Source organism: Silurus meridionalis, chromosome 14 (assembly GCF_014805685.1).
Source record: "Silurus meridionalis isolate SWU-2019-XX chromosome 14, ASM1480568v1, whole genome shotgun sequence".
NCBI classification, from domain to species: domain Eukaryota; kingdom Metazoa; phylum Chordata; class Actinopteri; order Siluriformes; family Siluridae; genus Silurus; species Silurus meridionalis.
This window is the reverse complement of record NC_060897.1, coordinates 11,558,879-11,586,716: the sequence shown is the minus strand read 5'-3', so window position 1 is coordinate 11,586,716 and position 27,838 is coordinate 11,558,879. Positions and strand designations below refer to the sequence as shown.

At 36.0% G+C, this 27,838-nt stretch overlaps 1 long non-coding RNA gene across 1 annotated transcript in view; it reads left to right on the top strand.

Moving 5' to 3' along the window:
- Positions 1 to 296: 296 nt before the first annotated feature.
- LOC124396633 overlaps positions 297 to 27,838 on the top strand; it is a 52,469-nt gene continuing 24,927 nt past the window's right edge. The window contains exon 1 of the long non-coding RNA XR_006927815.1: positions 297 to 318. This is a non-coding gene — a long non-coding RNA (uncharacterized LOC124396633). The remainder of the gene's footprint in view (positions 319 to 27,838) is intronic.

Here is a 27,838-nt window from a genome sequence, read left to right as displayed (position 1 = left end):
GCTATTAGGCTTTGAAGATGGATTTCTCCTTTTGGATGATAAACAACGAGAAATGTTCTTTTCCCACATTGAGTCGCAGAAAAAGTTCACACTGTTCATGAATCACGAGAAGAAAAAGTTTTACTCAATCTGAATATTCATGCTGAAAAAGTTCCTCATATGTCTGCGCTCTGACACACACTCCATCGTCTTTTATGGTGGCAGTGGACAGGATGGTGGTGATGTGTGCACGTTTTCAGAACGAGAACCTGCTCGTCAAAAACGAACAGATGTGGGGGAAATTTCTCTGTCTGAGATGTTTAAGTATAAGCAATCCAGGTAAGATGTCGAAATTCAATTACAGTGGGTTGTGTATATGTAGAGTAGATTCTGTTCTACTACGCAGCTGTTCTTTTTTGTTAATGAAATCCGTTATCAGTACATGTTTATAGAAACATGCAGTGTATAGAGATTACATTAAAGCTCTTTAAGAGAATGTGAGAATATGTTGCTACCTACAACAAAAAATGTAAAAAAACCAACAAAATTAAATAAATTAATTATTTTAAAAAAGCCATTTAAAAAAACCCAGTTGTGAACAGCCTATATAAAGAACACTGAATATGAGTCAGGAATAGAATAGAATAGCCTTTATTTTTCACATAAACATTACAACACGTTGAAATTCATTCTTGGCATATCCCAGCTTGCTCAGAAGCTAGGGTCAGAGCCCCCTGGAGAACAAAGGGTTAAGGGCCTTGCTCAAGGGCCCAAGAGTGGCAGCTTGGTGATACCGGGGCTTAAATCCCTGACTTTTTGATCAGTAACCCAGCACCTACACCCCTCATACAATACACTATCCAGCATAGGACACCATGCATGCAGACAAACACACTTTTAGGTGTTCGTGTAGCAATTCCACCTACTAGCATATTTTTCAGAACTGGAAACCACAAAGCCTACAGGACACCCACAGGGACATGAAGTGAAATACCACACTGACATCAACACAATTAGCACACATTGAGATCTGCATAGAAACGGCTGCTTAGCCATTATTGTATGTATTTACATTTTTCCTAATGTTCATGGCGCCAATAGTTCTGGAGTTGATTGTATGCTAAAACTTTTACCCAGGTCACAAATCCTCTGTACCATATGTGAAAGTTTTGCTTATTGTTAGAACTAATGACATAAAAAAAAAAAAAAAAGATCAAACAGGTCAGTCCAGTGTTCTTTTTGGCACTCACTCTATTTTCTTATGGACATAGTTGTTTCAAGCAATCCAGAGGATTAAATTTGGCCAGCTGAGGCTAATGCTGCATGACAAATGTGAACTTTTCCACACAAGGCATTTCCTTAATTTTCTCATGTACACTTAGGTCAGATTATTATGCTGGATATATTGCAGAAGTAAAGTTTAGTTTTGAGGGGAAGGAAACGTTGGAATTTCTTTATTCATAAATACATGTTTCTTTTGCCTGTTTTTTCTTCTTCCTTTAACATGCATTAGTTATGTGTTGAGGCTTAAGCACATTATCCCCAAATCACAAACATGCTCTTTTAGCTGCTAGCTTTGTTCATTCCTTTCTGGTACCAGTGTGGGTTTCTGGCACGTAGAAACTGCTGTTTATGTAGGTACTAAAATTTTAAGAATTGTTCTCCGTTCTGCTGCTTTCCTGAAGACTGTCACATATAAAAGATTACTTTTGGCCATCCACACTCAAAACTGGAAAGTGGCTTTGTTTGGATTTAAAGAGCCAAGATATTTTCTTTTTTCCCCTTCATACTTGCATGAATGTTTTTCTTTCAAATTTTTTTCACTGGGTTGTGATGCTAAGCATCTGCCCTAGTGTTGCATGTTTCTCTGTAAATGATATACACAAATACTTATCATTAATTTCACTAATTTGCACGAACATTATGTTATATATATATATATATATATATATATATATATATATATATATATATATATATATATATATATATTTGCCCAGCTGAAAATAACTATATGTTTGGGCCATGCTGTAAGGGGCAAAACCTGACATGAGAGCTGATTGTGGTTACAGCAGACAGCTTAACAGGAACTGCACTACTTTTTGCCTTTTGTGGTTTTGTTTTTGTTGGCAGGCTTGTAGGTCCAGTCTTGCATATCTGGAACTCATTAAAGCTGTTGCAGTCTAGAGCTTTAGCATTAAACTTTCACATCCACGAATAGAATGGTTTAGCTTAGTGGTTGACCAGAGAGACACGCATTTGCATCTATAGACATCTTTTTAAGTGTAACACCAGTTCGACAATTATTCCTGTCATACAACATTTTTTGTGTTAACTTGACGAGAAAAACCATGAACAACATAAGTTAAATGTTGGTAGCTCCTAAGCTCCTAAAATGTTCTTAGCTTCTTAGTGATGCAGTATTTTGTAATAAATAAATAAATTCATAAATAAATAAATGTTCACTTGTTGAAGAAATCAGTTTTTTTTTCTTCGTAAAACGTGTGCAAAACTAGTCATTCTAGCTTCACCAAGTACCAGGATATTTAACAAGGATCCTGACTGTTTTATCTAAAAGGTTAAAACCTCCAACATACATTCATACATTCATCTCCAATATTTGTCTTTACCAAGACCAGTGGGTGAGGATACACCTTTATACGATACATTTGTATCAGAGAATTTTACAATGTTGTGTTATGAGCTGGTGAGATTTTTCAGGCCTGTGGCAGCAACTTGCTGTCAGAGTAGTTCAGGTCAAATGTTGCAGGTTTTGGTTGCATTCTCTTGGTGTAGAGAATTCAAACTATATTGTTTGGATGCCAGCAAGTAGTTAAACATTGGCTCCGATAATAGAATTGTCAAAAAGCAAAAAATAGGCATGCTGTGCACTCTGTGTGTGTTTTTGGCTAGTATAATATCAGCCACCTAGTTGCCAACTTTTGGTCCTGTGCTGCATAACATTGCTGCACAAAAGGGAGATTGTGAACACAACAGCAATCACACAGGGTGCTGTGGGGTCGGATCAGAATACACATACAGATATAGCTTGATTTGTTGGCCTTTTTTGGTATCTTCAAGTGACAAAAGTTACACTGTGGTGCCAGAAAAACCTCAGTTTAGTTTTCTGTCTGTCTGTCTGTCTGTCTGTCTGTCTGTCTGTCTGTCTGCCTATCTATCTATCTATCTATCTATCTATCTATCTATCTATCTATCTATCTATCTATCTATCTATCTATCTATCTAGTTTTAATCTACCAGTGGTGTATCATTTCCTGTCTTCCACACACCACAGACGTAGGCTACTTTACGAAGCAAACAATGAGCAAGGCAGAAGGCAATAGAAGTATGGGGCTGACGTGAATGAGACAGAGACAGAGGAACAGAGACATTCCTGATCACTTGATCATCATCTTTTCTCTGCATGTGTTCTATATAGTGGATGTTCAGCCTGGATACATTCATTAGATAACAACATTTGATATTCATTATGTATTATTCTATATATCATTTAGGGCTGTCAAACTTTTCAAGCGAAATTTTTATGAACGTGTGATTAATGCAGCATGCATTTCCATTTGACAATTTTTATTAAAAGTATATATAAATATAAAAGAGGCAAAATTAAAACCTTCAGCACAACACGTTTATTCACAACGTCTTTTCTTTACTCAGATATAAAAAAAAATTAGACATTTGTTTTATTGATGATCAAGTACTCATTTAAGGTACATTTAGAACAGATTCAAAGGTGTGATTAAGTTGCGATTAATCTTGAGTTAACTTGAGTTGATTGTGCGATTAATCGCGATTAAATATGTTAATCAATTGACAGCCCTAATATTAATATGACACGAGGTCCTGTTACCAGTGTGACACAAAAACAGGTAGTAGTAATGGCTATGTTTTACTTAAGTACATGTCAGAACCCTTTAACTTGAGTAAAAAGTATAGTCAGTACTACAACTTTAGTATTTTAAAACATGAATATCTGTACTTCTGCTTAAGTAAAGGATGTGTGTACTTTTGCCACCTATTTTTTAATTCGTGTCATATTGCTATATACAGATTATCTTTAACTATTAATTTAATCATCATTATCATGAAAGACTGTCAAAGTTATTATTCAATCAAATTTGAAAATTGTTGTTAATTTATTATACTTTTTATTGGTTGATTTAAAACATAATTGACTCAAATTTACTGGCTGTTGATGTAAGTAAGAGCACACTATCCATTTGTTAATTGTTTTATGTAGTACAGTAATTAGATTTTATGGAGACAGTCTTTTTTCTCTTTTCTCTTGAGGCAGGCTTTTTATTCCAGGTGGATAAACACAATGATGCACTTTGATAACTTGTCCAGCTAAATTAGCCATATACTGTATGTTTAGCATATTAAGACCATATAGTATCTAATTTAAAGTCAACCCACAACTTATTTTTAACGTAGAGATTTTTTGGTATCACACATATTTAAAAATAAAAAATGACGTTTCCAATTGTATTCTTTCAATCATTTAATTTGTGAACCTCTTTCACTTCTTAAATTTGCACTTTAAAGGGACTAGACGAGCCAGGTTTAAATGCCAACCCACATCTGTATGGCCATGTCTCCGCTGGCAGCAAAGGGCTGCCATCACTCAATCATATAAGGTGTCATGAGACACAAAAGCTCAACACAAGCAAGCTTCAAAGATGAGAAACAGCTGCTGGGGCCCAGTTTTTTAGCAGCCGGTAAGGGTCTGTCTTGTAAATCTGAACCCAGTGATGCTGACAGACTCCAGCACATGGCCAGGAAAGCACCTCTACTCTCATTTTAGTACAGAAACTATGTGACACAAAGTTATGTAAAGCATTTAATTGTAAAATATCCTTAAGAGAAAAAGTCTATATTCTTGCCAAACTGTCTTGGCTGATCTTGCATGGTAAAGCCTATTCTATAAAGAGAATCCCATGTCCCTGTGTAATATGTCAAAAGGTTGAGGCATGTACAGAGGTTGAGGCATGTACAGAGACGCCCACTGATTTTCTCAAGAAAACATTTTACCGATCTTGTCACGACATTTGTTTCTGATTTGTTTCTGAAGTTCTGAACTCCAGTCTAATTCATGAGCTCTGTGGTTGTGGCTATAGCAGATATACATCTTACTGAGGGAGGCTGACACATATTGTATGTTTTTTAAAAACAAACGCCTTCACCTGCTCTGATTTATTTACACTAGAGCTTGTGACGTGTCCAGACTTCATTTCTTGGAGTTTCTTAATAACAAATATATTTAAAGAGAGTTTTAACACTGATGCATTGCCATTCTACATAGATTGGGGTTTTTCCTGAAACCTATACTTTATTGCACATTCCTTTCCTGCACATTCAGTACCATTATAGTATCCAAGGTCATGCATTAAAATAATCCTCGCAAAAAATCATGTGCATTCAAATACTGCATTACATAAAACACAGAAACGGACACTTAAATTACAATAGAAGCAAAATGGTACCATTTGATCTCAATTCATATAGAACCTCATAATACTACAATCAAGATCTGACAAGATTATTACATTCATATATGAGAACCTGATGCATTTTTTGGATGTTGTTTAAAAGCATTTACCATATTGTGCTTAGAAATCTTATCATATTAGTAATTTTATAAAAAAAACACTCATATCCGTTACCATTTCTGGAGCCTATTTGGTTTTGAAAGCACTGACTCAAATTTTTGACCTTGTCAGGCTTCCTGAGGAAATATAGTGAGATAGAGACTTTGTTTGTATCTTTTAGCCTTTGGCAGCTTTTGGAAGGAAGCAAAATGATGACAGATCAATGACTTAAAAGTTGCTTTCGGTGTACAAAATGTTAGTTTACTGATTGCTTTCTTCTTTTTTCTAAGATTGGTGTTTTACTTAATCTTTCCATAGAACCCATATTAGTTGATTCTGTGGTTACTTCGTATTACGCTATAATTCTCTCCCACACTAATATTTCTGAAAATATGCAGTACTGTGATAGTCACTGTGGGATATGACTCACTGATATATTTACTGAGTTTGTCTCACCCACATGCACACTTTTTAATGGCTTTTACATTCCTTATACTAAAAACCACAGCCTTTATACTAAACCTATTTAATTTACACGAGAACTAAAATTGTAAACTAGTTGTAGTAAAAAGGATTAGATTAGATTAGATTAGATTAGATTCGATTCGATTCAACTTTGTCATTGTGCAAGGTACATGTATAGAGCCAATGAAATGCAATAAGCATCTAACCAGAAGTGCATATGTGGCGAATTTAGAATAAATAGCAGTATGATAAATACCGTTATGAGATCCATATATACAGAGAAGAGGGTGATTAATGTACATAAGGTACAAATCTGCGGGTTCTCATTTGGAACCTAACTAACAGCAAGTTGCGGATTATTGTAAAATTCGTGGGAATCCGCAACACCGGATGTTCAGAAATGTTATGAAAAACATTTAAAAAAAATGTTTTCACGAAAAAATGTAATAAAAATTTTGTTTTGGTTTTGTTTTTTACAACCAGTATACAACCTCTTGTACTTTGTGAGATTATGTCATTTCAAATGTAGCAGAAGGCGCTACCAGGCAGTAGCATCATTTCCTTTTAATGCTAAGTGGTTGATTCTGCTGAATGTGGTGAAAAGACCAAGTGTATTTTATCTTACCAATGCTTTCATATTTTCTCTCTGCTGAAGATTTTGACACAGGACAATAAAATACACCTTTTTTAGAAAAGGAAAATGGGAAGGCAGGAGCTTCAGTATCAGATTTCCTGTTATTCATCTTATTTGCACTTTTCCTTTTCCCCCTTTTCACTTAATTTTATAATTTGGGATTTGGGAGTCTCAGTATATGAACTCCTCCACACTTCCTGAAGATTCTGTTGATTCTTTGTTTTGTCCCCAATGATCATGAACATTATAAATAATAAATTACAATGTTTATATTTAATATAGATATTCATCATTCAATCATGTGAGAGGGAAAAAACTACATACTATACACAGTGTTTTAAAAAAAAAAAAAATCATAATTAAAGTTAATATGCATTTCAACAGGAATTACAATGATCCATATTATATCATTCGTGTTCAAATATTTAATACAAGGAGATAAACGATTATTGAAAAATAATGTATAGGCATACATTGCACCATAGCATTTCTTATTAGTTTTTTAAGAAATTAGCATCTAATTTAATATCACTTTAAAAATGCAAATCGTTGGAAAGACACAACCTTAAAATTCGTGGGAATCCGCAGCAGGACTGGATGTTTAGAAATGTTAGGAAAAACACGTTTTCACAAAAAAATGTAATAAAAAATTCCGGGTTCCGAGGGACCACTGAATATAGATGCAATGTACTGTGCAAAGATTGTGCATAGAGAGACATGTCAGAAGATAACATGCTGAAATTACATGATATAGTTATGAAATGGAATAGCTTGTGTGAAACAATTTTACAGGCTGACTTATAAGGTCATACTTATCCATTTTATGGTATGGATATGGAATACATTTCTTTTTATTGCATAGCATACAAGCACATATACAACTAAATGCAATATGATGAAATTATTGTTTATAAATGTTTGGACTTATTTCAAATCTGCTGGAAAAATAAACCAGAAGTGCAGTGCTACATTATAAACCCTTCAGCATCTCATAAATGCATAAAAGCATCTCACAGTATTGTCTTTCCTGGATCTGGTGGCTGTCTCAGTGTTCACCAAAATCTTTAAAAGATAACAAAAAGAAATTAAGCCAGGCTGGTCCACCAACCGTGTTCTTGCAGTAAAATTATACACACATCTAAGTCACAATTATGTGAGTGGAGGGTTATGTTTTTATTGTTTTATTTTGTTTTGTTTTTGTTTTTTACAACCAGAATACAACCTCTTGTACTTTGTGAGATTATGTCATTTCAAATGTAGCAGAAGGCGCTACCAGGCAGTAGCATCATTTCCTTATAATGTTAAGCGGTTTATTCTGCTGAATGTGGTGAAAAGACAAAGTGTATTTCATCTACTCTCTGGTTATGAGGGTGGAGCAACTGTGAATGCTTTTGACAGTAATAGAATATCTGTGAAGTTTAAATATGAAGAGTACAGAGTATGCGACTCTGCTGACGATGATTAGCTGATCTGATAATTAAATGAATGATTGGAATATAAAAATTATTTTTTATGTTCCCTTTATGCATATTAGCATCAGTTCATTTACTACCAATGCTTTCATATTTTCTGCTGTTTAGGAAGATTTTGACACAGGACAGTAAAATACACCTTTTTTAGAAAAGGAAAATGGGAAGGCAGGAGCTTCAGTATCAGATTTCCTTTTATTCATCTTATTTGCACTTTTCCCTTTCCCCCTTTTCACTTAATTTTATAATTTGGGATTTGGGAGTCTCAGTATATGAACTCCTCCACACTTCCTGAAGATTCTGTTGATTCTTTGTTTTGTCCCCAATGATCATGAACATTATAAATAATAAATTACAATGTTTATATCTAATATAGATATTCATCATTCAATCATGTGAGATGGGAAAACTACATACTATACACAGTGTTTTTCTTTAAAAAATCATAATTAAAGTTAATATGCATTTCAACAGGAATTACAATGATCCATATTATATCATTCGTGTTCAAATATTTAATACAAGGAGATAAACGATTATTGAAAAATAATGTATAGGCATACATTGCACCATAGCATTTCTTATTAGTTTTTTAAGAAATTAGCATCTAATTTAGTATCACTTTAAAAATGCAAATCGGTGGAAAGACACAACCTCACCTTCAGATGCATCATCAATTTCTCATAAAAAAATGAACACTAATTTCTTTCCAAACTTCACTCTTCCCTCAATGATATCTCTTACACTGTAACATCTTACGTCGAGGCATGCAAGAGAATGCCTTGATATTTTTGCTGTAATTGGTTTAATCAAAGTTTTTTACTCAACAGGAAAAGAAACTGAACTTAGAATATAGCAAAGAGCTTGAGTAATGAGCAGACCATGGTTTGGTTTGTTTGGTTACTGAGGTTCTATGCACATCTTTAAGAATGCTATTTTTTTTTGCTGCTGGTTTTCACACCTCTGCAGGGGAAAGTTGCAGTTCTCATAAACATGCTGACTTCTTTACAATGTTATCAGTCTCAATGCATTTCATAAGTTGGAGAAGATATAGTTCATTGTCAGGTTATAGCATTGACAATGTTATGCATCATCTCTACTAAACAAAGGAGGTAAAAATGGGTTCATACCCTTGAGAAATTGCCCAGTACAGACTTGGAATCAGCTGTAGCCTGATATTAGATCCCGTATATACATTTTAACACACATTTTAGGGGGACTTTTTGCCTTTTCTCGCATTTTGCTCCTGCCCTGTGGGTTTGGGTGTTGGAGGGTGAGACCTGTCATTATAGGACACTAAAAAAAATGCTCCCCTGCTAAGTCTGTAATGCTGGGGGAGCCCTGAAAGGCATTCTTGAAAAGAGGGAAAACCCAGCAAAAGTATTAAGAAAAGTGTAATTTTTACATTTTAGCTTTACTCTTTCAAGCAAATTTTTTCCATTGTACCCTTTTGTATTTTCAGAGATTTTTATAAAGTTCAATCAAAAGCCACAGTCATTTTCAGTAAAAGCCAGCCAAGAAGACCACATAAGCATTAATTCAATTCCGTTCTACTAACACCAACTACCCCTTCTGGGAATCTATTCTCTCTTTCTCCTCTGTCCCACCAAATTCTTTCCATGTCTCCATAGCAGATTGAGCTGCTTTTACCGCAACATCTGAGATCCAGCTCATCAGCTCTCCAGATGGTGGGTCTGTTAGTCATGCCTTGCCTCAATTGCATATTTTCTCAGCTTAATATTTGCACTAGTGTATATACACCATTCTGTCTTCAAATACCTTCAAACCTGTTTTCAAAGCTTCTTCATAAATAAACCAAAATTTCACCATGAGCTGCAGTTCTTCTTACTTACCTCAAAGCGACAGGAATCAAAAGCCTGATAGGACGGCACTGTTGCAGAATGCAGCATTGTCAGGCCATCAGGTTTGCTTGTGTGTCTAGACACTGAGATATGGTTATCTAAATTGTTTGCTAATCCTCTATAGACAAAGCAGGATTCCAGAGCCTATTGTCCGGTAGGACAGATAAAAACATTGATGAGGCCTTCAAGAACTGATAAAATTGTCAGGGATACATGCAGGGTGTTTGCTCTTCGCTTGCACTGTTTCGGGAAACAGAGCGCAATGGACAGATGATTGTTTTTCACTGGCCTTAAGCTTCCATTAAATGTCTATTACCTCATCAATCTATCCTGATAATCAACAAAACTATGTTACATAAAGGTTTCCTGATAACAAGTCACTATGTAGTTGCTTATAGTATAAAATTACAACCAGAAATCTTTATTTTGCTTATTATAATGCTTGAATAAACCCGTTATAGACGTATCGACTTTCAAATGAGATGACAAAAATTAAAAGCGCGAATAAATTTGCTTTAGATTTTATTAATTGCGTAAAATCTGGCAGAACATTTCTTTTTAAAATCTTTACAAAAGTGTACTTTTCTATATCAGCGCTGGAGGGCAGAAGAAATGGATATGTTAAGTAAATAATCCATAGCTCTGCATGCATTACATTTTTTTAATGGCTCTACATAACGGCAAATAATCACCTGATGAGTGTATTACATTTTTGTAATGCACATCTAGCTGTGAATTATCCCACTTATACTATGGTCACTTGCGAGCACTGACGAGTTAATGCTGGCAAGGATTGCAGGAAAAAATGTGACTAAAGATTTTACTTTTTACATTAGTTATTTTATATATGGGTCAGTAAATCCAGAATCCTGCCTGATTAAAATCAGACAGAGAGATAAAGTAGTGTGATAACTACATTTGACTTAGTTATAATAAATCATTGTTAGAGGGAAAGAAAAAGAAAGAGGTAGAATCAAAATATTCCGATAGACCCTGGTATTATGGAACATATCATGATTTAAAGACTTATACTGATGAAAATGACCCACGGTCTTAACAGTCAAGGCCACTCATTTTTTATGTGTACTTTTTGTCATGTTGTTATGGAAGAAATGACTCTTAGTGAGAAAATGGGTCCTTGTTGGACGCTAGGCTTCCTTCTTTTCCTCTGTCCCCCTTCCCCCTCTTTCTGCCATGTGTCTTATCAGACCTTGTCATTAAACAGTCATATCCTCACATTGTCCCCAAGGAGAGCTGACCTCCCAGCTGGAGATCTAAATGAAATCCACCCCACTAGTTTTTTCTTTTCCTTTTCATCCAGACCAAGGGTAAGGTTAAAAAGGCCGATTGCTGTATAAGCATTTTTTTTAATTTATACAGATTTAAGAAAGTTTATTTCCTCATTTCTTTGTGTACTCCGTGTCCTTAATAATTTTCCCATCGAAAGGGATGAAGGTTGAAGGTTATTACTGCAATTCTGCATCATTACGATATCTTACTGCTTATTGGGAGGCAGCTGAGTCTAGCAAAGCAATGCAACTAAACTGTGTATAGGTCACAGATTCAGAGGTCATGGGGTTAAAGGGAAGGTGTGGGGGGTGTTTGGGTAGGCATGGTGCCAGCATAGTGGAACGTGCAGTTCAGCAGTTAGATTGGAGCATTTGTCCACAGCTGTTCACAGTCCTGGAAATGTCCCACAGTACCACATGGTAGACCAGGGTTTCACGCAGTACACTGATTACCTTGTATGGTTGTTTTAAAAAGATATTGCATATTCACAATGTATACCAATTTATACTTTTTTTTTTTAATATATAATTATTTGCATGCACACGTTTTATGTGTGTTTTACATTAACCTGTTTGTTACCTTAAAAATATAAGCATAAACATGGCATTAAAATACAATGTACAAATGTAAAATCTTTAGTTTGATTGCTGTCATGTAAACTGTAAGATTTCAGCACATGGTGTAAATCTAATAAACCAGCTTAATGAAAACACTTTAGCAAACACTAGAATAATTCTCAAATCAGTTTTATTTCATTAATGTTTAGAGTCAACTACCCTGAATTAATACCCAATCCACACACCTGGGACTGGTAAAGCTTTCATCCCAGCTTTTTGAGGTGCTATTGTCTTTATGACTTGCAGAGTGTTTCTTGTCTTTGGAGATATGTACCTGGTCACACCAGGAGCACTGTAGCCATGAAAAGGTTTTATCATAAAAAGTAAAGGTTATTATATTATTTTGAATAAAATGATACTTTATAGAATTTATTTACATCAGCTCCATTTTACAATGCTGCCTCTATGTCACAAATTATTTAAATGATTAAAGCTCTAAATAAGGAAGCAGCGTACAGTTTTATTCTAAATATGTGTTATAAAATTATATTTAGATGTGGAGATTTCCCTTATTTACAGAGGGTTTCAGGTAGAATCCCTTTGGTAAACAATGCACTCAAAGAACCTTTTTTTCTTAAGGGGGTAGAGTAGGAGTGTCAAGGTCAAGTTAAGTAACATGCAACATTATACATAGCAAAAAACAGTCCAAAAATGATTAGACCAGTAACCCCTTAACTCATGCTTGAATGTGTTTAGTAATCTCGGGTTCAGGTGGCATCTGTGTGCTTTAGCATATTTAGCACCCAAACAGACTGAATATGGCACATGTCTGAAATGTCTTGCTAATGAAATATTGAATATCATTATAATGTGGAATAAAAAAGACTTGATTATAAAATAAATTACTGTTCACATTTTGAAATCACAATTGTACTCTTGGCTCTTACACTTGATATTTATACAGTTCCAGTAATTCTCTGAGTGCTTAATCTTAAGAAGACAACCAGATTTTTCTTTCTTTCTTAAAATCTTATATTGTCTTTTTAGCAGTAACTGAAGGAGGCTTATTTATCAAAGTCAACATTTCTGATAACCATTCTTGCACATAAAAAATATATTTTTAAATTAATTATACCTATCACTATTGATAAAAAAAAAAATTGTACATATTATATATATTTTATCTGGTTGCATGTTCTAAAAACACACATTTTTGTATTTGATTGATTGATTTTAAATGCCAGGTTTTCCTTGTTATCATAGTATTTATAAGACCTGGTGCCCTGTAGGTCTGTTTTGTTTCATGCCACACATTCACGGCCTCTTTCAGAGGAGGCCCAATATCTCAGTTCTTCAAAATGTAAGACAACAAATCATTTAAATAATGTCTGATCTAATAATACCTAACAGGTTCCATTTCCATATCTTTGGTTGATGGACACTTTCTTTTTGCTACACAAAATTGAGCTTGAAATATAATGAATAACTGTATGGTTCTAACTGTGCTTTTTGAAATTAATATATTTAGAGGCCATTTACTGTGACAATGTCCATTCTGAGGTTCAAATAAGTTCCTGATTATGCAGGTATGTTAGTTAAAAAAAATGTGGCTCAGTTTTTGTGGACATCTGACCATTGCACCCATACTTTCTTTCTGCCTTTCTGTAACTTCTGCTACGTTGGTAGTATAGAGTTGTATAGAATGTCATAACATGCTATAGCATTACAATTTCCCTTCACAGGAAGAGGTCTAGCCTAAACATTTTCCAGCATAACAATGCCCCTGAGCTCATAGAGATGTCTATGAAGACATGGTTTGTCAGGGTTGATGTGGAAGAAATCGGGTGGTCTGCACAGACCACTGACTACAAACTCCAACTGAACACCTTTTGGATGATTTGGAATGATGTCTGTGCCTGAGGCCTCCTCTTTAAACATCAGTGCCTTGACCTCACTAATGTAAACAGGGGAAAACCATTTAGTGTCTAATAGTTTTTTAGGGGGAGAACACAAAAGCTTTAGCTTCATGGCACAAAGCTGGTAATTCAATGCAATTTGGAAAGATACTTACTGAGTTAGCTTATTGCTCCCGTGATTGTGCTGACCAAATAAAGAGGGAAACAGTTGTACACCACCATACAAAAATATGGCTTTGTGTGTGTTTTGTTGACAGTGTTTCTAGAGCCGCTGTAGAAATGCTGACTACTAAGAAAGTCGTAAAAGAATTGTGTGCGCGTGGTGATGTGTGCTAACAGAACTAATCTCTACCTTTCAGAGAATAACACATTAAATATAATCCTCATTTATTGTATATCACCTGTAGTAGATTATTTTGAAGTTTGTTCAAATATTGGAATGATGGAGCAGAAATGTAGTTTTCTCCTCCAGGCCTGCCATGACATCATGTTGCCATCTGTCATGGAATTGTAACAGTAATGCATGTATATATTTCATAACCTTTGGTGCTTTGGTACCCAGAGCTTTACTAATTAAGCGTTGAATAGCAGGTTTAACATACATCAATGTAGTGTATTATTTTTCGATCGATTTTTTCAAAATGGTTTTGGAAAAATTTGATTAAGCAGTCACTGTCAAGTTTAACAGTTTACAAAAGGAACAAATGACAGAAAATTATTTTTGCATAGTTTAAGTCAAAGATCTGGCCAACACCTAGCACTAGATTTTTGATATCCCATATGGTATTTGGAAAAGTCACAGCACAACTGAATGGAAACAGGAAACTTTAAAACCGAGCTTTTTAAACTAAGTGCACGTAATAGTTTAAAGAATCTGATGAGGGTATAATTTTGCAGTCCTCACATACAATATTTTAATCAGCTGTCACTCTGTGTAGCCATCAAGCAGTTTAATGGCAGATAAACATTACTTACTGTATTTTTCTGACTCTCAGTTCTAGGTCTTCTTAATTATTATTATTATTATTTTTTTTTACCTAAACAGTGTTAGAACGTATGGTTCCTTTAGTTGCTCCTCTCACATCAGATATTTGGTCTGCAGTGTGGTTTCCATATCCTGACTTAGTGTAAAGTCCCTCCTAGCTTACCAGTATTAATGCAACCCTTTACTTGAAATGGTCCTGAACATCAAACTTTCAGCATGACACTATCCACATAAAGGTATCTGAGGTAGATCCTTGTTTGTTATTTCAGTTTCTGTTGTTCACCATGATTGCTGTCCAACAAGCAGAGCTTTGAGCTGTTTGGTTTAAAATGTAAGCATTTCACTAATACCTAGAGAGTAAGTGGAAAGAGAAGGATAAAGCTCAAAAACCCACTCATACCTCTGTGTTTTCCCTATGGCTTATTTTTAGTGGTTTTCCTGTAATTCATCCATTATTTCCAGGTTTTAGTAAATAAGACCAGATCTCCATGAGTCAGACCTGAAAGGGGAAGAACTGTCAATAATATGCAAATCATCGCAGGCACTAGCTCTATGAGGAGATCTTTTGCTCTTACACTACTAGGTGGTAGAGTTTTATAAGTAAAGGTGTTGAAGTGGTACATTGATGCTTATTTGTGCTGTATTGCACTATGGGTATGAATTTGGCTGGTATTGCAGTAAATTCAGTTTTCTAAGCAAATTTTGGAGACATGGTTGGCAAGTGTGAGATAAGGACCTCCAGTGGTGCTTGAGATTTATGCATGCATTGTTTTTTTTTTTTACTCACATGATACTGGGGTTTGTTGATATTGTTATGTATATTATTTATTTATTATACTTGCAATAGGCTTTTTACTTAAAATAAAAAGGAGTTTGCATAAAACCATAAATAAAAAACTCTAAGGTGGTCTATATAAATAAATATAATACTATATATTGGTCCTGTTATCTTATATATAAGCAATATATTCTCTGCTTTGACCATACAGAGGTCATTGGAAGAAGTCAATGGGTGCGAACACTGTAAAAGAGAGGAAATAGTGATAGTTAGTAGTTAGTAGCGATTATTTAAACAGAAAAAAAAAATCACATAAAATCTCGTTTTTAAAGTGACCAAGCCAAGAAGGCAACAATAGACACAACAAAAAGCATTTCACTGCATGTCGTTCTCTGTACTCTATATGTGACAGATACAATTTAAACACAACAGCAATCAACACAACAATGATTAAATGAAAAGTTATGGCTAACAGAAGCAACTTCCAATACAATTTTACTCAGTTATTTATAAGTGCCGTGAATTCGAAGACATTCAGGACCTCATCTAGGTTTAAGTGTTCCACATTGCAGTGACATGTAATTCAAAAACATTATTCCAAGCTCAGACCCAACACAGGGAATAACATTTTGAATAATGTCCTCTGGGTGAAGATTGTAATGTCCGTGATATGTTAATGCGTTTCTTGGGGGTGTTTGAATAAAGTGGTGTTTCATTGCTGATGGGTGTGTAGCTTCTGTCTTTTGGCAATGGATAATACTCATTTGACAAATTGCCCTCACACCCTGTGAACTTTTGAAAACATTTTTTAAGTTGTGCAACTAAAGCCTTATGAGTACAGAACAAAAGGTTTACTAATCAATCAAATGGATTGTTGCTCAATTAAAACAACATCAGTTTTGACCACCATTTATTTAAAGTTCCTTTTCCCCTAGAGGAATTATTCAGAAAAATATATCTTCTTCACAATAAATAATTGTGCTATGTAGTTTTTGGCCAACATCAACAATCAGGTTTAAGTAATCACAAAAAGATATCAAATGAATTTACAGCTCCCATGCTTAATAGCATGTTAAAGATTTCGAGTGCGGTGTGAACTGTCTTAATATGCCAAACCTAGTCGCACAGTTCTAAATAATCACTGATCTTTTTGAGCAACTTATTTTCATATGAACTAGAATGTATCTAGAATTTTGTACTGACTTTCAACTTTATCCTTTGTTTCTGCTGACAATAAACTCCACTTCTAGGCAAACCAGTGAAGATAGATCTATATATATTACAAAGTCAATAGTATGTTTTGAAGGGGAGGATTTCTTGGAGATGAAGATATATTCAGGCTGGAGAAAGTCCAGGGTTTGGTCCTTTCTGCATTCTTTTTGTCCTTTGGAGAATTATTTATCTCATAGTTTGCTTTTCTTTTAAGACACTTTAGAAATATTTAAGTGTTGGAGATCAGTGTGTGAAAGCAATGAGAACAGTGCATGTTTTTATATGGACAGGCAAGTTTTAAGTTTACATGGCTGTGTGTGTTCCTTTGGACTACATAAACAATTTCCTCCAATGACTTCTGTGAAAGTATCACCCCAAAAACATGACACCTAGAAACAGAACAATGAAGACATTGAGTCCCACTTCCCCTGCACTGCGTTAAATCTGTCTTCTGTTTCAACACATGGTTATTGTGGACCATTTATATTGCTGAGCAAGCCTTAACATCCAACACTGTCTCTGTCTTTAATCTCTCTCTCTCTCTCTCTCTCTCTCTCTCTCTCTCTCTCTCTCTCTCTGTGTCTGTATGGCTGGTTGGCTCTTTCAGACATTTTAGCACTTTTATATTCTACGGATGCTTAGGATCCCCAAATATGAGGTAAATCTAAAGCTTACATTTACATATACATTTGCGGCGTTTAGCAGACGCCCTTATCCAGAGCGACGTACAAAAGTGCTTTGAGTCTCTAGTAATGAATAAATCTACACTGGTACGCAAGATTACAAACTTAATATAAATATAACTCTTGAATTATACGAATTTGGAAAGTGCTAATTTAAGTGTGCTGTCTATGAAGCTGTCTATGCTGAGAAAATGCAGCATAGAGAAAGCACTGATTACTCATGGGAAATTCTGGCGTTGTCAACAAGCCATGTTTTTTTAATTAAAACTTTTACAAAGACACTGGCAACTCCTGTGCGTCTCTGTTCAAAATTAAAGAAGGAAGAATATGTGCACCCACAATGTGCATTTTAGATTTATTTGTTTGTTTGTTTTGATTAGCACCCACATGCAGTGTAGAGATAAGCTTTTGTTCTGATCTGAAATGAAACACCAAAAGTTGCCAGATTCCATCACAGATGGAAGGCATCGGCTTACATGGTGATACAGATCAAACCGTTTGTTTCATTTCTACGCATCTCGCCAAAAATTGGTTGTGCTAAACCCTCAGAGGAAGCTGTGATGAAAATATGCTTCTCTCAAAGGCACAGATAAAACGCATCTCTGTTCATACGTGTGTTGCCAGTTTCTCACACTCACTGCTTCACAGCCTGCTTTCAATTTGCAAGCTCGACCTGCAGTGAGGAGGCGGGCTGTGTCATAAGCAAACTTGCGGCTGGAGTGTTATGAAAGTTTCTGTGGGCCAAGCTGGTAAAAAAAAAGACTCTCAATCTGGTAGCCTGTTATGGCTTGTCTATTTGTTGTTTCTTTTTCCAACTGATGATAGACTAAACCTATCATAAGGCATCTTTACAAAAGATCCCAGAAATGACAGAGAAAAATGTGACGTGTGTCATTAATAATAAAATGCGAAGATGTTTTACCCTGTTAGCCCTGAAATAACACTAGAAGCTTTTTCTCATGGGTGCAGGTACATTTTAGTTTTAGTATATTATGTTTGCTATTTTAGTATGTTATATATGATATTTTTATTATCACATTGGGATAAAATAGACTTATATGACAGAAATAAATGAGAGTGTATTTTCTTTAAGAGACAAAAAGTCATTGCAAGCTTATTGTGATCTGTCAAGTAGCAGAGACTGTTGCATTAGTAGGTGAGGTTTCTTCAAAATGTTATGCAAGAATAGGCAGGGGATCAGGTGAACAACAAACAGCTTTAACTCGACAAATCCAAACTTGTGAAAAACAGAAACAATGCCAGAAACCAGAATTCTCATGAGCAGTAAACAAAGGCTTGGTAAAACAGTCAATGATGTTTTTTTGTGTGATAGTGTGGTGTTTGTGTTATAGCTTATATAGTGGGATTTGGGTTTTGTGGCTGAGCTTCTCATGCCCATGCTAGACAGTCATACTCACCTGCTGTAATGTTTTTACCTGTTCAAGGTGTTGGGGGGTGTAAACTTGATCAGGACATAAACAGATGACCACTGCAGATAGTCAGTGGGGTAGCTTTTTATGGGAACGGGAGTAACCAATTACACAGTGGAACAGGGTTTCCTGACTGGCAGAGTGACAGAACGAGTTCTCAGAATACTATGACCAGGGGTAGAAGCGAGCACAGTCATCTTGGTAGTCAGCACAGAAAGTTCTTAGGAATGTGAAGGGACGTGAAGTGAGCTGCTATGGTTGAACAAACCTTGAATGAACCTTTTCTAAATGCTTGGGCTAAATCTTGGGATTTTTCACACTACAGCTATCACTCTCTTTCCCTATCTTTTCATCATTAAAAAAAACTGTAAATGCCAAGACTTGTTAGGCAAGCTATATCCAAGCATCATGAAATTATAGTCTATACCTGTCTCCTGCCTTAATGTCTTAGATAATTACTGACCTCTCTCTCTCTCTCTCTCTCTCTCTTTCTCTCTCTCTCTCTCTCTCTCTCTCTCTCTCTCTCTATCTATCTATCTATCTATCTATATATATATATATATATATATATATATATATATAGCCCGCTACTGTTTTTTTTTTCCACTTGGTTTTCCTTGTACCCATACTACAGTCTTGTATGTCACTCATGATTAAACCATAAAGGTACGAATGCAAGATGAAATGAGCCTTTGTGCTCTATAGGGACATTGTACAGCCATTTCATTGGTGATGCCTTTCCCATGCAAATACAATTCACTTATCCACCTGTTCCAACATTGCATGCAGGACAGTGAAAATTCAGTGAGCTATGGAAAATCCTTTAATCTATCTATATATGAATAAATGGCCAGCATTAAAAACAAGCACTGTTCACCCATCAGTGTCATGTAGTCCAAGTTGTGTGTGGTGTCATGTGCTGTAATAAAATACATAAGCCCTCTAGCTCAGTGGTCCCCAACCCCCGGGCTGCGGCCCGGCACCGAAAGAAAGAATACATAACTTGCATTATTTCCGTTTTATTTATTATCTGATTCTAAACAATGTTTTGTTTTGGAAAATTATCAGATTCTCTCCGCCACATCTGTCTATGACTCACTCTTGATGCATGTCAAGATGCCTCGGTCATAAGTCTCACCTACATCGGCTACCTTCTTAAAGGGGCTGCTCCGGCCGCTAACACATAATACATTACTGCTAAATTCAAACCCCCAAGCTAGCAAAATGAACAAAAGTCAACACAGTGGATTCACGTTTATTATTAGATTTAGAAAATACCTGTTTTTATGCCGATCATATCATTTTATTTTGTTGTATTTATCCACCATTCTACCATATGATAATTAGTAAAAGACCATGTAATAACCATTTCATAGATGTTTTTTAAAGTTTTCTTTTTAAGTACATATATGTGAGTGGGTTCATTGGGGGATTTCTTGTGAGTCAGGCCTTATTCAGTGGAAAAGGAGCACATAACCACAAAACGGTTCACTTATTTTCACAATGTAATCGTACCTTATTGACTATGGTTTGGCTTATACTCACTGTTTGTTCACAGAGTGATCCCCTCCCAATGATTGAATAAAATAAATCCTTATTTTATTATGTAAAATCAATGTTTTTGGATAAAGCTTGTGAGAACACACAAAGCAAAGCTTTTTCCCTTCTCCCACACTCCCACACTCATTCATTGGCTAATTATGGAGTCTTCTGGGAGCAGCCTGATCATGATTAATGCTTCCGCACCCCACCCAATGCAAGACTCAGCCAACTGTTTGAGCCATATAGAGTACCCTGACTCAGCACAATTGACTCTGCAGGTGGGTGAACAGAAGGCTCAAAGGAAATATGGACTGATACCCAGGTGGATGTGTGGAATTTTGCTGAATGGCATTTCTCTAGCCTTTTCCTAAACACATGTGGATGATCGGAATAGATTTGGGAATGCAGCCGAGTAAAATGGCAAAGGGCAGGAAAGAGTCCATGAGAGGGTTTTATTCACACTGTGGCAGCTGGACATGACCTCTACACACCCACACTTCTCCAAGGTCATGACCTTAAACTGATCAGGGAACAGATTTTTTGCATGGGATCAGATGCTCTAGCAGGAAACATGTGAAAGCAAAAGATTTGTCATAAGCATATGCATCATCTGAGTACATATCCAGGGGTCTTCAAAGTTGCAAAGTTGGAAATATTTTTCTAAAACTATGAAATAAAAACACAGTCTCCTCTGTGGTTTGTCTTTTGCTTTTAACAAGCCAGACAGCTATCTGTAATGAGAGATGTAGCCCCCAACCGCAAAAAAAAAAAAAAAAAAGTGAACTGTATCATAAGTGTAATAGATTTAAAAAGGAAATAAGACTGAATGTTGATTCAGTTGAAGCAAATACTTAGCATTACAGCTATACAATTCTTTTAAAAGAACAACAAGGCATGTGGTCAGGGTTTCATGCTTAGGCACTGTTGAATTCTTGTTTCTGATTGTTCAGAAAATTCTGATTACTTGTCTGTAACAGCATAACTAAGGGCAGTAGATTTCAAATCACAGTTATATTATAATCTTGTTATAATAAATGAACAGGTACCTAAATGATGAAAATAAATTGGTAAATAAATGCTTTTTTATTAGCTTTATTAAACAAGGACAAATGAATAATAAAATAAAAATAATAGTGAGGTTTTCTGAAAAAGGCACCCATTTTGCATTTATAATTTCAGCCATGGGAAAGGATTCTGCTTTATATTTTCTCAATAACATGTAATTGCTCTCTTATTAACTTAAACAGAAAGAATAAAGGGTGGTTTGGGGAACAACTTCAATCATTTGTAAAATAAGAACACAGAACTGAGCTGTTTCAAAGATTTGACATAACTATGAATAGTCAGAGTTCTTGCATAGTTTATATGAATAAATTAAACATTTAATGTTTATATAAACTCTAGTAGGAAAAAAGGTTGCTAACATTATCTTTGCAAACCAAACAAGGGCTGAAGTTTTTTGTCTGTTGGCAGAAACCAAAATTAGATGGTTGTAGCAAGAACATAAAGAGCCACAGCTAATTAGTCATTCATCACAATAGCAAACATTTGCATGCACAGAAAGGTACACACACACACACACACACACACACACACACACACACACACACACACACACACACGCACGTACGCATAGACACAACTATTGATTTTTGTGTTGGGGAAAAAATAAATGTGTAATTAATTTTTACTAATATTGAAAAACTGCTGCATATTAATAGTGTATCAAAATAATTTTGTTGCACTAGAGCGCCACCTATTGATGCATGAGCAAAGTGCAGTATGTGTGTACTGCACTAAGCATGTTACAAACACAAAACAAAAAATTCTTACAGGTGAAGAACCTGGCAGCTTGTTATTAATATGAGAAAGCTTGGAGTAGCGAATTTGCTGCATTTTTTGCTTTTTTTTTACCTTCAAAAGGTGAGTGTAAAAAGAGAATGTTTATAACTCTATATTTTATTGTTTTACTATCACTGCACACACTGTTGTGTTTCATTCCTTCCATAAACCTCACCAAATTTTATTTATCAAAGTCGTCAGCAGCATTACGACTTTGGTGAAAACATTTCATACAAATAAGAAGAACCTGAATTCAATATTTTACTTTCAGTTTGTGTGCAGTCACTAATTTGGCCGCACATCTTTATTTAATCGCCGACAAATGCAATCTTAATAACCCAGCCATTAGGGTTGCACAAGCCAGTGCACTCTTAGTGCCGGTCCCAAGCCCGAATAAATAAGGAGGATTGCATTAGGAAGGATATCCAGCGTGAAACATGCCAAATCAAATACGCGGATCACGAAAGAGAAATTCAAGGCCTGGGTTACCAACGACCGCCACAGGTATCCGTTAGCCAACAGGGTACCTGTGGAAATTGGGCTACTGTTGGCCAAAGGAGGAGAAGGAGAGGAGGAAGACGTCTACAGATACAGCAGGAAAAGGAGAAGTGTAGGACAGTAGAGGTTCGGGTTGGTACTTTAAATGTTGGTACTATGACTGGTAAAGGGAGAGAGGTAGCTGATATGATGAAAATGAGAAAGGTAGATATGTTGTGTGTTCAGGAGACCAAGTGGAAAGGGAGTAAGGCCAGGAACATTGGAGGTGGGTTTAAACTGTTCTATCATGGTATGGATGGAAAGAAAAATGGTGTACTGGTGATCCTGAAGAAAGAGTTTAATAAGAGTGTAGTGGAGGTGAAGAAAGTTTCTGATAGAGTGATGAATGTGAAGCTGGAAGTTGAAGTGAGTTAGATGAAGTGGTAGAAGGTGTACCTAGGAATGAAAGATTGTTGATTGGGGCAGATTTTAATGGGCATGTAGGTGAAGGGAACGGAGGTGATGAGAAGGTTATGGGTAGGTATGGCCTTAAGGAGAGGAATGTGGAAGGGCAGATGGTGATAGATTTTGCTAAAAGGATGGCAATGGCAGTGGTGAAAACTTATTTTAAGAAGAATTAGGATTATAGGGTGACCTATAAAAGTGGAGGAAGGTACACACAGGTGGAATATATTCTATGTAGGAGATGCAACCTGAAGGAGATTGGACTGTAAGGTGTTGGCAGGGGGCAGTGTAGCTAGACAGCATCAGATGGTGGTCTGTAGGATGTTTTGGAGGTAAAGAAGAAGAGAAGGAGGGTGAGGACTGAAAGAAGAATAAGATGGTGGAAACTGAAGGAGGAAGACTGTAATGTGAGATCCATACTCGGTGGTGGTGAAGAGGTGCTGGATGATTGGGCAACTACTGCAGAAGTGATAAGGGAAACAAATAGAAAGGTACTTGGTGTGACATCTGGAAATAAAAAGAAAGACAAAGAAACGTGGTGGTAGAATGAGGAAGTGCGGATGAGCATAAGGAGAAAGAGGTTGGCAAAACAGAATTGGGATCGACAGAGAGATGAGAAAAGTTGGCAGGAGTACAAGGAGATGCGGCAGCAGGTAAAGAGGGACGTGGCGAAAGCCAAGAAAAAGGCATATGAGGAGCTGTATGGGACTTGGACACTAAGGAAGGAGAAAAGGATTTGTACCAATTGGCCAGGCAGAGGGACTGAGCTGGGAAGGATGTGCTTCAAGTTAGAGCAATAAAGGATGAAGATGGAAATGTGTTGACTAGTGAGGAGAGTGTGTTGAGAAGATGAAGGCAGTATTTTGAGCAGCTGATGAATGAGGTAAGAGAGAAGGTTGGATGGTGTGGAGATGGTGAAGCAGGAAATGGATAGGATTAGTTAGGAGAAAGTGAGATCAGCAATTAAGAGGATGAAGAGTGGAAAGTCGGTTGGACCAGATGACATACCGGTAGAAGCATAAAGATGTTTAGGAAAGATGGCAGTGGAGTTTTTAACAAGATTGTTTAACATGATTTTGGAAGGTGAGAAGATGCCTGAGCAATGGAGAAGGGGTGTGCTGATCTTTAAGAATAAGGGAGATGTGCAGACCTGCAGTAACTACAGGGGAATGAAGTTGATTAGTCACACCATGAAGTTTTGGGAAAGAGTAGTGGAAGCCAGGCTGAGAGAAGAAGTGACCATCTGTGAGCAACAGCATGGTTTCAAGCCGAGGAAGAGCACTACAGATGCATTATTTGCTTTGAGGATGTTGATGAAGAAATATAGAGAAGGTCAGAAGGAGTTGCATTGTGTGTTTGTGGATTTAGAGAAAGCATACGACAGGGTGCTGAGAGAGGAGTTGTGGTATTGTATAAGGAAATCAGGTGTGTCAGAGAAGTATGTGAGGGTGGTGCAGGACATGTATGATGACAGGAGTGATTGGTGATAGAAGGGTATCTGCAAGAGTATAAGGGAAAGTTTATAGGATTGTGGTGAGACCTGCAATGTTGTATGGTTTAGAGACAGTGGCATTGAGTAAAAGACAGGAGGTGGAGCTGGAGGTAGCAGAGCTGAAGATGCTGAGGTTTTCGTTGGGAGTTATGAGGATGGAAGATTAGAAATATGTTTATTAGAGGGACAACGCATGTAGGACGTTTTGGAGACAAGGTAAGGGAGGCGAGATTGAGATAATTCGGACATGTGCAGTGGAGGGACATTGGGGTATATTGGTAGGAGAATGCTGAGGATGGAGCCACCAGGAAGGAGGAAAAGAGGAAGACCAAGGAGGCGGTTTATGGATGTGGTGAGGGAAGACATGCAGGTAGTTGGGTTGAAAGAGGCAGATGTAGAGGACAGAGGGGTATGGAGACGGATGATCTGCTGTGGCGACCCCTAATGGGAGAAGCCTAAACAAGAGGAAGAAGAAGAACAACAAAAAAGGATTCTTAATAACATAGGTGGCAAAAGTACACACATCCATCACTTAAGTAGAAGTACAAATACTCATGTTTTAAAAAGTTAAAGTAAAGAGGTTTGGGCTCTGACATGTGCTTAAGAAAAAGTAGCCATTACTACTTCCTGTTTTAGTGTCACACTGGTAACTGGACTTCAAGTCATATTAATATTAGGGCTATCAATCGCAAAAAAATATTAAAGAATATTTAATCGCTATCAATCGCACGATTGTCATGAGTTAACTCACGGTTAATCACAGCTTAATCGCACATTTTTATCTGTTCTAAATGTACCATAAATTAATTATTTTCAAGTTTTTAATACTCTAATCAACATAGGCATGGACAAAAATGAATGTTTAATGCAAATGTATGTTTATTATTTGTGAAACAATACTCAACCTAGAGCATGAAAACAAAATAATGTGAATGTTTTAAAGTAATTATTGAGTTTTAAATGATCTAAATCATCAAGACAACAATCAGAACCTTTGCTGTTTCCAAACAGATGGCTTATGAGGTGATACCACAGAAACTACATCTACCTTTCATATAGGTTACATAATCAAAAAATATTTGTTTTTGGTGACATTTAGAGCTTTCTATTTATATATTTATTATTTCTGTAAGGCAAGTATCCACTGAGATTTAGGGTTGTTTTGTTTATGTGTCTGTGAAGAGAGGTGACAGAGACAGAGAGGGCAGAGAGCATCTGTTTTCTTTATATTACAAAAGCACAGTGTTTTGTTGTTGTTATAAGTGAATACAAAAAAAAGTAGACCCTTTACAGATTCAAATGGTGTATTGCTCTAATCTGTACGATCAGAAAAAGACAGAGTAATTTACGCTGTGGTGTGTGAGCCAGGAAATGATACACCAGTGATAGATAAAAAAAAGCCACGCATTGACAGGAAATGGGTTGATGGGCAGAAACTGCACAATTAGAAGAAAAAATATTGACAATTTACCACATAGAATAAACCTAAAGTAACAAGCCTGTGTTGAAAATGTAAGAGGTGGAAAATACAGATATTTGTGTAAAAGAAATCTAATGAGTGAAGGTAAAAAGTTGTCCAAAAAATAAATAGTGAAGTAAAATACTAATACCAGAAAAATATACATTACTTCCCACCTCTGCTTAATTTGTTATCAAATCTAAAAGATGTTGTTTCTTAAAGCCACTGAAATGTCAGGTGTAATCTCTAACCTGACAGAAAGTATTTGAATTATTGCTCTTAAAATACGTTCATTTGAACTGTATAACTGACCGTAGGTGAATACCCATAGGATATACAGAGTATTGTTTACTAATTTTTATAGTATGCTTTATAACACCGAGCACCAAAAATAATATTTCTCTGGTGTCAAGTATGGAGTTAAGCAATTATGTTTTATATAGTATTTATAGGCTGGAGATGTTTAGGTTTTCGTTGAGAGTGACGAGATGGACAGGATTAGACATTAGTTTAATAGAGGGACAGTGCATGTAGGACGTTTTGGAGACAAGGTGAGGGAGGTGAGATTGAGATAGTTTGGACATGTGCAGAGGAGGGACATGGGGTATATCTTTAGGAGAATGCTGAGGATGGATGTGGTGAGGGAAGACATGCAGGCTCATCACCGGCAGGCGGCGCACCTGACTGAAATTGACGCTCAAAAAAGTCATTATGCACTTGCGCCCTCCACTGAAAAACATACGTACAACAGCATCAGCAAAAACTAATCCGTCATAACTAACCTCTTTTATGTAGTGTTATTAAGTTTAACACCAAAAGTAGTTAAAATTCAACGTATCTATATGTATCTATCTGGCCAGATAGTTATTTTATGTCGATAGATAGATAGATAGATAGATAGATAGATAGATAGATAGATAGATAGATAGATAGATAGATAGATAGATACATACATATACATACATACATACATACATACATACATACATACATACATACATAATGCATGCGAAATACGTGTATCATTTTAAGTGTGAAGTCCTGCTTTCAGGACAAGTTTCAGAGAGAGAGAGAGAGAGAGAGAGAGAGAGAGAGAGAGAGAGAGAGAGAGAGAGAGAGCGAAAGAGAGAGAGAGAGAGAGAGAGATAGATAGATAGATAGATAGATAGATAGATAGATAGATAGATAGATAGATAGATAGATAGATAGATAGATAGATAGATAGATAGATAGATAGATTGATTGATATTTTCAGTGTCAATGTTTCCCTTTCAGGATAAGCATACAATGATCGGATAAATAACCAAATAAATGCACAACACAAGGTTATGAATGTCCAAAAAGAAAAAACAAGCTTTTTAAATAGACAAAATGTGTATATTTGCTTAAAGTAGTACAGAGTTATAAACATGTATAATTGAATAATCTGCGTTAATAAGTCTATTTGCAAGATTTAGTTAAACGAACGTTTCTACATACGAATATTTTAAATCCAGACTTCAGGTCACGTGTCTTAATTGTCATTTCAACCATAATATACAGCTGCATTAGAAAACACAGGATTCATGTGCTACATACAACTGATACAACACAGGGCTACAAGAGACAGTACACCATTATTAAAACATTATTCATTTCCAGTCTTTAGAAAATTGATGTTGTAAAATATATTGTTTCAAATATACACCATCATAT